Source organism: Bufo bufo, chromosome 1 (genome assembly GCF_905171765.1).
Source record: "Bufo bufo chromosome 1, aBufBuf1.1, whole genome shotgun sequence".
NCBI lineage: Eukaryota > Metazoa > Chordata > Amphibia > Anura > Bufonidae > Bufo > Bufo bufo.
Window position 1 is genome coordinate 722,142,940 of NC_053389.1, and position 11,753 is coordinate 722,154,692.

The window sequence follows — 11,753 nt, forward strand, 5'->3', positions numbered from 1 at the left end:
CATACATGTGGTGCTAGTTGTTGTGACTACTCTCAACTTCCTAAGGTGAGCATAATTGCTTACATCACCGCGCCGTGTGTGTCGCTCCATACCATTTTCTTCTGACAAATAGACGGCTTCCTTACAAATAACATAGAGCCTTCCTGTGCGGAGCTTGGTTAAAGAATATCCCAGGCACCAGCAGCATCGATCTGCTGCCTGCACCATCCGACGCATGGCGCTCAGGAATGGCAGGGATAAGTCGTAGTAATATACCCAAGATGTGTCCTGTACAGGCGCCTATGACACTAGTACAGGCGTTACTTAGTTTCCGCACATGTAGCAGATTCACTGAATGCGTCTAATTCACAGCCCGATATGCGGTATTCAATCTAATAAAAACTGCGGCATAAGGGTACTTAAGTTTCACACTTGCGGCAGAGGATTCTGGCAGGCAGTTCCGTCCGGCAAACCGCACGCAAACGGATGGCATTTTGTCAGACGGATGCGGGTCTGACAAATGCATTGAAATACCGGATCTGTCTCTCCGGTGTCACCCGGAAAAACGGATCCGGTATTTTTATTTTTTTTGCATTTTTAAAGGTCTGCGCAATGCGCATGTGCGGACCGGAAGAATGGATCCGTCAATTTTAATGATCCGGCACTAATACATTTAAATGGAAATTAATGCAGAATCTGGCATTCCGCGGTATTTTCTCCCGCCAAAAAAACGTAAGAGGGACTGAACTGATGCATCCTAAATGGAATACTCTCCATTCAGAATGCATTAGGATAAAACTGATCAGTTTTTTTCCGGTATAGAGCCCCTGTGATGGAACTCAATACTGGAAAAGAAAACCGCTAGTGTGAAAGTACCCTAAGTCCAAGGGTCAGCTTCGGATTTCGGACGCGGATTCCTTGGCAAGAGTACTTTGGATTTCTCTGACGTGAACATGCCATCTAGACAAAAATAAGATAAAAATACATGCCAATGCAAAGGGCCACACAAGAGGACCATCATCCAGTGTGGACACATAAAACAGGCAGTGCACACAACTCTTTGTGTGCAACTCACCTATTATTTGAGTGCAACCTTTTTTACATGCTGCGTTTCTCAACCATATTGCTGCCCACGACAAGAAGTATGCTATAAAAGGCATGTGGGCAGCCATGTTATCAGAGGAGGTCTAATATGGAACTTTATAGAAGCCTTTCAGTAATGTACTCCAGGTGGTACAATACCTAGAAAGTAAGGCTTCTATAAGAAATAACAGTCTTTATCAGTCTACCTGGCCTGCCATACAATAAATTACTCAGCTATGCACAAAACCACCACACGAGGCGCCCTTTCTACAGTAATGCTGGCCACACACCAGCCGAGTACTATCAACCCTTAGGTTGTCCCACAAAAAAAAAAAAAAAAAAAAAAAAAAAAAAAAAAAGTCTGTAGTTTTAAAACCAACACCTGGATCTGATTACTTTTGTAACTGCATGTAATTAAAAGTTTAGCATAGCCACTGAGTTATTCAATAAAATGTATCTGTATAGCGCCACCTGCTGTTTGTTTTTTTTCTTATTTCTTTGACCTGCTCACTGAGATGGCCGCACATGCTCAGTTTCATCCTTCAACTGCCTCCTGAGCGGTGATAGGAAGAGAACGGACACGCCCCCTGAGCTGCAGCAGAAAAGACACTCCCCCGGAGCTGTCAGCTTGATATAAATCTAGCAGAGCAATGAATGTGGAGATCTCTGGATCCATTTGTATGATTTTCATATATTTTTTTACATTAGTCATGGGATAAACCCCTTTAATTTAGGGTAAGAGGATAATGAAGACACTGTCCAATCAGTTTCCTCCTCACATTAATGGGATGAAGCTGTTGCAACCTGAACAGTCACACGACAAGCGTTTCGTTAGCTCCCTCCCCGTCATAACAACCCAACCGCACCCCAGCGCTCTCGATAGGGCGCCGATGCTATAAGAGAAGGTGTTGCCCCCCCTCTGTTAAACGCTTTTGAATTCAGTTCTGCAGGAAAGGGTTAATAAACTATGGCCACAAGGCATAATTGGCCAAGGGGTTTTCGCTTGCCTTTATGAGTGCTTGACCTTGAGGACAAGTGTCTTCTTTCAAAAGTCCCATGTAACCACTGACATGACACGGGAAAAGCACACAAACCATTGAATGTGAATAGGGCCTAAGGCCATAATTTACTCCTCTTCACAGTCGAGTACCTTAAACTCCGGTATGAAAAGTGATGGACAATGGACCACATGAACTTTCCAGTATCCTATAGGAACCTCACGATAAATCCCTCAAGATAACGTTGTAAATGGCTCTCATTAGTCAGAGCAGAGATGCCGACATTTTACCACCCGCCAGAGAAAAACTATTTAAACTGACGTCCCAAACAGACGCTCACGTGTCACCTGCACTGGCTGCCATGTCCTCAGCATGTAGAGGAGCAGCCAACGGCTTCTTACTGGACTCCGTATAATGGTAACTACTGATCACAGCCCCTTGGACACCATTGTTTTGTATCATTCAAAAGGGTATCACACAACAGAAGACAATGATCTGATCGAGTACCCACTGAATAGGGGGATCACCAACGGATCTGACCACTGGGTCTCCCCACCACATGTGGAGCAGGTTCACTCCTCTCAAACTATGGCAGACAGTTAAGTCACTGGTCACCAAGGGGTTAATAGCGGTCATGAAAGGCATTTCATCTACAGTGACAACCCAGCAGGGGGCAGTCATCAGCAGCTGTACGTATGAGACATGTTGTCCCCATGGGAGCCGCCTCATTAGGTCACTGGGTAAACTGGACCGGTACATAATTGTAAAAGGTAAGTACATTGATAAGTGTACTTTACCTTACTCTGAGCGATGCATACAGAAAACCCTGATCCTTACAGAGAATCTAAAATGTGTTAGTCAATGATGGGCATTGTAGTCAGAAAATGGTATCCAGCTTCTACTGTTGTATAGAGGAAAGATGGAGCATGTCAAGGTGTTCAATCACGTCTATATAGGTAAAACTGGGCTGTAATCTGTACAGCTTCCATGTGTGGTGTCACCAACCTTCTCTAGACTTCCTTTAAATGTTGTTCTAATAGAATCCAGCATGAAAAACTAGTTAATTAGGTAATTTACTTTCTGTTACAAAAATGCTCCAGTTGTGAGATACTCTCTTTACTTCATTATAATGGCACTCCCAGGTTCTAATCTCTATAGAAATGTACACGTCCACCTATTGAGGTGGTCACACATGCTCAGTTCCATCCTTCAACTGCCATCAGCTGTATCTAGTGTTAGAAGCTATGAAAGCCACAGGGAGATAACGGTGGCAGCATAGACATGCCTCCCGAGAAAGGGCACACCACCTTGGCTGCCAGCCTGAAGAGAATCTAGCAGAGAAATTGGAGCAATGAATGGAGGGGTCATCATAGCATAGGGGATAACTTTTAGATTGGTGGGAGTCCCTACCGCTGAGATGCCTAACAATCATAAGAAAGGGGGCCCCATATCCCCCCTGAAATTAAAGGAGCGGCTGGTCAGGCATTTGCGTTGCTGCTCCATTCATTTCTGTGTGTTCCACTATCTCTGGAATTCCCATAGAGATGAATGGAGCGGCTGCACGCATGGGCGACCAGTTGCTGCGTTCATTTCAGGGGGCGGCAGGGGGTTACTGGGCCCCTGTTCTTGTGATCGATGAGGGTCCAGCAGTAGGACCCCCACCGATCTAATAGCTATCCCCCATCCTGTGGACAGGGGAGAACAACCGGAATACCACTTTAAAAGGGGTATTCCCATCACAGACGATGGGGGCATATCGCTAGGATACATGGATACAGATTCGTGGATACAGGCGGTGCTGGACTCCTTCACAGGGGGGCATGGCTGGGCTCCAGAACGGTTAGTACAGCTCCTTACCAGGCCAATTTACATTATATATTAGGGCTGCAGCTAACGATTATTTGAATAATCGATTAGTTGTCGATAATTTAATCGATTAATCGGGAAAAAAACACCAAAATTACAAAACAAAGAGGTTTATATGATTTTACTTGAAAAATTATGTTCAAAGGCCATATTAAAACAAATTGTGGATGACACTATTATGGGGGATCTGTGGGTTTTTTACACTCAATAAAACCACTCAGATATGGGACAGGTATATTGCGGACATGCTAGCGGCGATCTAGCCGTGCATGTCCGCATCTCTATAGGGTAAAAAGAGGTGACAGAATCCCTTTAAGGAAGGAAGGCAGCAAATGTTGTACATGCTGGTTACTGTGCATTTCTCTCTGAAATATTCTGAGGAAAATGGGTGGTTCCAGACATTGTTCAGAAGAACCGCGTACCTCGATTAAAAAGTTGATTGGAGAGGGGAAAACATATAAAGAAGTGCAGAAAATGATAGGCTGCTCAGCTAAAATGATTGCAAATGCTTTAAAATGGCAACCAAAACCTGGAAGACGTGGAAGAAAGCGAAAAACTACCATTCAAATGGATAGAAGAATAGCCAAAATGGCAAGGACTCAGCCAACAATCAGCTCCAGGAAGATCAAAGAAGGTCTAAAGTTACCTGTGAGAACTGTTACAATTAGAAGACGCCTATGTGTGGGGTGACATCAAAAATTCAGTTTGAGGCAAAACCAAGAAATAGAGAAGAACTGTGGAACGTAGTCCAATCATCCTGGGCTGGAAACCTGTTCACAGGGGCCACAAGTTGGTTGACTCCATGCAACACAGATGTACAGCAGTTCTCAGAAACAGAGGTTATACAACTAAATATTAGTGAAGAGATTCAAAGGAAAGCAAAATCTTCAAACATTTTTCAGTTTATATAGTAAATGTTTGAGTTTGTAAAGAATACAAACACTGCTATTATTTTGAACAGTCTAATATTCACTTTTCTTCAATTTTTTCAGAGGAACAACACAAATTTGATATATTTTTCTTCATGTTTTGATTTGGAATAGAATGTGTAGTCTTCCCAATGCATTTGTGTGTATGGAAATAAAAGCTATTAGAAGGATTTTGAGCTGTAGTCACTTTTTTTTAAACACACTGCTATTATTTTGAACACAGCTGTATAGTCAATGGACTACAACTGGTTAATACCCTGCAGAGACCAGAGACTGGCTGCAGTGGTCACATATTGACATGTCATCATTGCAGCAGCCTATTAAACAATGGATGGTGGGAAGGACCAGGGCGGTATTTAAAGGAGTTATCCGAGAGTATAAAATTAATATTCCCGGGCCCTCCACAATGAATATACTTACGCTGCTCCTGGCGCTCCCTAGCATCACCACCTGTCACTGCCTGCTCCCCCGTCCCAAACACCAATCCGCACACGGGGAGATTTTATACTCTCGGATAACCCCTTTAACAGTCAACAACTTATATATTTTCCTCATCCTTGCCTATATATTTTATCCAATCTCAGACGTCTTGAACTGGTTCATCTTGTCCGTTTGCTGAAGAGAAGGGAAAGCAAAGCTGAGCAGAAGCAACAAGTAATTGTCATCTCAGTCTGCACTACAAATCTGATTTCTCGAAAACCTCTAAGAGACGTTCCTCACCTTCACAATATCCTTTTCCACTGTAAATTCCATTCATTATTAGGAATAGAAGAACGACGAGTCCCATTCATTGGCTTTTGGGCAGGGAAGGCGATGCTAGGGAGGCTCATCCACATCACCGCCTGCCATTGACTGCCCCCCCCCCCCCTCTGAATGTTTTCATCCGTGCATAGTAGCGACGCAGGTGCTGGGGAGTGAGGTAAGTACATTGTGTGTAAGGAGCTTGGGCATATGGAGGAGGGGGGGATTTCAACCCCTTGAAAGATCTTTCATCGGACGGAAATATTAGGGCCCTTTCACGCGAGTGGACTGAATCCTGGCCCATTCACTTCAGTGGGTCTGTGTACATGATCGTCGCTTCTCAGGGATCTTCAAAACTTCAGCACGTTCTATATTCTGCGTTTTTTCCAAAACCTTGGACCCACAGAAGTGAATGGGGCTTGTGTGAAAAACGGAAGCCATCTGGATGTGTTTCTCACTGTTGGCTTCTAGAAGATGTTGAGTGTTATCCTTCATGTGTGTGAAAAACGCATCAGAAACAGGCTGCATCCACGTGGAAAGAAAAATGCAAGATCTTTACAGATTGAAAATCTGATGTTCACCCCTGCATACCCCCCGAGGTTCCCCCCTGTTTCCTACAAAAGCAGAACTCTCGCCTGACTTCGACATCGCTCGTGTGAATGAGGCCTTAAACACGGGCAACTTCTTTTCAGACGATCTGTCACATGTCGGCTAAAACTATCTATTGTTAAATTTTAACCGCAAATCGTTCGTTGTGGTTGAAATCGTCCATTGTAATTAACTTTAGACTAATGTGCGTCACCTTCACAGGGTAACGGCGGGTAATAACTGATCACTCATCAGTACTACAGGAAAAAGCGTCATTTAAAGAGGACCTGTCACCGCTCCTGACATGCCTGTTTTAAGAGCGTCATGCATTCCCCATGTAATAACAGTTCTAGAGCATCTATTCTTATGGCTCTGTGTTGTGCTGTTCCTTTATTATTCCTGCTAGAAGTTATGAAGGAATTGCTGTTGGCCTTCAGTAAGGGTACAGAGGGGGAGGTAACCAGTTGGGGGTGTGTCCCTGCACAATGTGACAATGGCAGCACTGATTGGATAGAGTCACACTGTGCAGGTACACATCCCCAACTGGTTACCTCCCCCTCTGTGCCCTTACTGAAGGCTAATAGCAATTCCTTCAGAACTTCTAGCAGGAATAATAAAGGAACGGCACAACATAGAGCCATAAGAATAGATGCTCTAGAACTGTTATTACATGGAGAATGCATGACGCTATTAAAACGGGCATGTCAAGAGTGGTGACAGGTCCTCTTTAAAGAAAACCTAACATTTTAGATACTAGAGCTCTTAACAAGCGAGGACTGTAAAGTGCTCAGTGTGCGCCCCTCACCTCCATGGACAAGTAAACAATGCAGCCCTGTGGAGGAGACCTGCACATCTTACATCTACACAGCCGGGGCTCACTTTCCAGGAGTTGGAATCAGGGGCACATTAGGGGTAGATCATCACTCCAGGATCATGGGCACATTAGGGGTAGGTCAGGGGGCACATTAGGGGTAGGTCATCTCTCTAGGATCAGGGGGCACATTAGGGGTAGGTGATCTCTCCAGGATCAGGGGGCACATTAGGGGTAGGTGATCTCTCCAGGATCAGGGGGCACATTAGGGGGTAGGTGATCTCTCCAGGATCAGGGGGCACATTAGGGGGTAGGTGATCTCTCCAGGATCAGGGGGCACATTAGGGGGTAGGTGATCTCTCCAGGATCAGGGGGCACATTAGGGGTAGGTGATCTCTCCAGGATCAGGGGGCACATTAGGGGGTAGGTGATCTCTCCAGGATCAGGGGGCACATTAGGGGTAGGTGATCTCTCCAGGATCAGGGGGCACATTAGGGGTAGGTGATCTCTCCAGGATCAGGGGGCACATTAGGGGTAGGTCATCACTCCAGGATCAGGGGGCACATTAGGGGTAGGTCATCACTCCAGGATCAGGGGCACATTAGGGGTAGGTCATCACTCCAGGATCAGGGGGCACATTAGGGGTAAGTCATCTCTCCAGGATCAGGGGGCACATTAGGGGTAGGTGATCTCTCCAGGATCAGGGGGCACATTAGGGGTAGGTGATCTCTCCAGGATCAGGGGGCACATTAGGGGTAGGTGATCTCTCCAGGATCAGGGGGCACATTAGGGGTAGGTGATCTCTCCAGGATCAGGGGGCACATTAGGGGTAGGTGATCTCTCCGGGATCAGGGGGCACATTAGGGGTAGGTGATCTCTCCAGGATCAGGGGGCACATTAGGGGTAGGTGATCTCTCCAGGATCAGGGGGCACATTAGGGGTAGGTGATCTCTCCAGGATCAGGGGGCACATTAGGGGTAGGTGATCTCTCCAGGATCAGGGGGCACATTAGGGGTAAGTCATCACTCCAGGATCATGGGCACATTAGGGGTAGGTCGTCTCTCCAGGATCAGGGGCACATTAGGGGTAGGTGATCTCTCCAGGATCAGGGGGCACATTAGGGGTAGGTCATCTCTCCAGGATTAGGATGCACATTAGGGGTAGGTGATCTCTCCAGGATCAGGGGCACATTAGGGGTAGACCCCTCTGCTGAGCTGCACCCACCCCCGGTCAGGTCCATATACAATCAGAGACACACAGGTAATTGGATCCTGTCCATTCACTACACACAGGCACCTGGATACAGCACATACATGTACCCGGGAGACACAGCGCCCGCACATGCCAGTCACCTGCCCCGCACACAATCACAACCTGGCGCTTACACGGCCGTGTCCACCCAGGAGGAGGCGGGATACGTCCGTGTACACACACACAAACCGTTCCCGGGCCTCTCTCCCCGCGAAGGCCTCTCCCCATCCATAGCCTGTATTAATCCATACCTGGAGTGCCCCGGTGGGCTCCGGGTGATAAGCGGTGAAATCACTGGCTGTTGCTGTATTCTTTTTGTCTTCCCCGGTGTCCGTGTCCTCCGTATCTCCGGACGGCGGCAGCTAAATCCCGGGCGCCATTTCCCGCCGACCGAGGGAACGCAGGACCCGGATACAACGCAGTGCGCATGCGCGGACAGACTGCGAGGAGGAGGGAATGTGAAGAGGAGGGAGCTGTGCATAGGGATGGATGGCGCGCCACAATGCACAGGTTATGGACGGAGCAGGGCAGGCGGCACATGCAGTACAGAAGGCGGGCACGTGTGTCTGAACGGTTAGGACCACCACTGCCCTCCCGGGCACAAGCATGGTGGTGGAAGAGCAAACCCAGACGATTTTTGTGTTTGTGTTGTCACGTGATCGAGGTGTTGCCCACCAAAAAAAATAAAAGTCTCAGTCCAATGATAAAATATTCCCCCCAACTAAAAATATACAGACCAGGGCAAAGCTTATGGGAGACAGGTACATTGTTCATGGGATCATGCACACAGTCGTGTACATATTTATATTAAAAACAAAAAAAAATACTAAACTATTTTCCTCTCTACTGTGAATAGAGAGGGTCTTCTCATCTACAAACACGGACAGGAATAGGTCAGGCTGGTGTGTGCATGACCCCATAGAAATAGTATGGCCGTGTGCACAAGCCCTAATGTACACGGCCATACTAAGGTTCCCAAATGTGACAGCCGTCGCTTGCGATGTGCCTGTTCTACAACGGAGGAAAAATGATGCCTTATTTCACAGCATCTCTAGTGCCAGACAGAAGGCCCATAATACAAACCTGTGCTGCCATGCATGTCACATGGCTGAGGCTCCTTTCATAGTAACGCTTGTTAGCGATAATCTGGCGGTGTAAATGCACTGCCGATTACCCAATGAACGAGTGAAATGCTTGTGCAGCACACAAAAAGATCCCCTCTTCCCGGTGGTAGATTGTGCGGTGTAAACACGACCTGCTCCCGGGAAACAACGAGTCAGTATGGAGAAGAGCGCCGGCATTAGTAATCGCTCCTCCCCATACTCTGGAGGAGATCGCCGCATGTGAACACCGAGGTCTCCTCTACTAGTGATCCGCAGATTGGCGGGAAGGAACGCTTGTACATCGTCCTGTGTAAAGGGACCTTTAGGCTAGTTTTACTCTAGTGTTTTTGTATCCCTGCCTTCCGGCATTGCTGGAAGTTACCGCATTGCTGTCCAGCCCCATTAACTATATTGGGGACCGGCGGAGATCTGGCCGCAACTCGGCAAATATGCAGAGAATCAGCTAGACAAAAACCACTGTGCGCGTTGCAGCCAGACCCCATTATAGTTAAAGGGGGTTCTCCTGAATTTTATATATTAATGATCTATCCTGGGGATAGGTGATCAATAGCCGATCGGTGGGGGTCTGACACCCGGCATCCCTGCCGATCAGCTGGCTGAAGAGAAGGCTGTGTAAATTAAATAGGAAAGCCATCCCATATTAGTGAATGGGACGGCGTAGCTGTAAGTCCGCCTGCTCATCGCTGCTATGACGGCGAGCAGGTAAACAATGAAGGGGAGGCAGCACTTGCACGGAGCATGGCCAGCCGGGGTCTGACTCCCTGCATCTGATATTGATGGCCCATCCTCAGGATAGGTCATCAATATTAAAATCCTGGCAACCCCTTTAATTGGGCCGGCGGGTATCAGGCAGCGTCCAGCACTGCCGGATCAGACATCTCTGGCAGGCTGCTCCCTACCGGAGATGTCCGTCGCTAGAGTGAAACTGTCCAGTGGCCCATAGCAACCAAGCAGAGTCCACCTTTCATTTACCGAGCTCTGAAAAATGGTGGAATCTGATTGGTTGCTAGGGGCAGTTTTCCTTTACACCAGTTTTGATAAATCTACCCCTGTAACTAACAATGATACGTCAGTTAAAATGGTTGGTCGGTTTCCTATCCTCGGGATAGGTCATCACTATCAGATCGGTGGGGGTCCAACTCCCGCCACCCCCATCGATCAGCTGGTTGAAGAGAATTCACCACTCCTGCGAGCGCCACCTCTTCACCGTTTACCTGCCCGCCGTCGACATTGGCAGCGAGCAGTGTAATTCAATGGAACGGAGCATTTATCCTATTCCTCAGTCTGCTCCTTCCCATTGAAGTCGATAGGAGAGGGCATTGCTAACAAATGTTCATAGGAACACTCGTTAGCGAACAGGTGATTGTCAGGAAGATCCTGTCACCATGTGCTAGAGCAGGAGGAGCTGGGCAGACATATAGAGGTTTATGGGAAAAGATTCAGTAAGTTATTTATATTTCTGCTATTTTTGGGCTTTGAAGTCCAGGAGGCGGTCCTATCAGTGATTGACAGCTGTCTCTATACACAGTCATAGAGGGAAGTCTGTCAATCACTGATAGGACCGCCTCCTGGCAGTCTGCTCAGCTCCTCCTGCTCTAGCACATGCTGCCTGTAGCTTAATTTGCATTTTCATGGTGACAGGATCTCTTTAAAGGGGTTGTACCCAATGTTCAAGTCATCCCCTAGCCACAGAATAGGGGATAACTAACTGATTAGTGGAAGCCCAACTGCTGGGACGCCCACCAATCATGAGAACATGGGTCCTGTTCCCCTGTGCTGATTGAGCAGCAGGCCGCACTTGTGCCCTGCCACTCCATTTATTCACAATGGGTACGCCATAAATAGCCAAGTGCTCTACGCGGCTTTCTCCGGCATTCCCATAATAATTGGAGTGGCAGGGTGTATGTGCGGCCGGCCGCTCAATTAGGACGGGGAATGGGACCCCTATTCTCAGGATTAGTGACCAATCCTGTGGACAGGGGATAACTAAAAATTTGGCACAACCCCTTTAATTACTGTACAGGAAAATACATCTAAATATGTGAGCAGCTCAGCACACAGTCTAGTGGCCGTGCAAGGGTACTGCAGCTCAGTTTTCTTTCAAATAAATGGGAGCTGCTCTGCAGTATGCCGACGCAGGAAACTACACCGTGTACGGAGCCTTTCCGATTCTGCTCTGTACATTTCCAGCCAATCAGTGAGGGTGCTAGGTGTCAAACCTCTGCCAATTTGCAATTGATGATCTTTACCGCAAGTCCTACTCGTCTTACCGATCCCCCATTGCTCCCCCAGACATGTGACCACTTCAGCAAATCACTGGTGTTGGCAGTTCACCGATACAGCCAGCGATTGGACGCAGCAGTCACATGTCCATGTCAGAACA

The 11,753-nt window shown here is 47.4% G+C and overlaps 1 protein-coding gene across 1 annotated transcript in view; it reads right to left on the bottom strand.

The window, feature by feature from the left end:
• CTDSPL2 (CTD small phosphatase like 2) overlaps positions 1-8,683 on the bottom strand; it is a 32,988-nt gene extending 24,305 nt beyond the window's left edge. Inside the window, exon 1 of the mRNA XM_040414363.1 lies at positions 8,498-8,683. The gene's annotated coding sequence lies outside the window, so the exon portion shown is untranslated. The remainder of the gene's footprint in view (positions 1-8,497) is intronic.
• Positions 8,684-11,753: the final 3,070 nt, after the last annotated feature.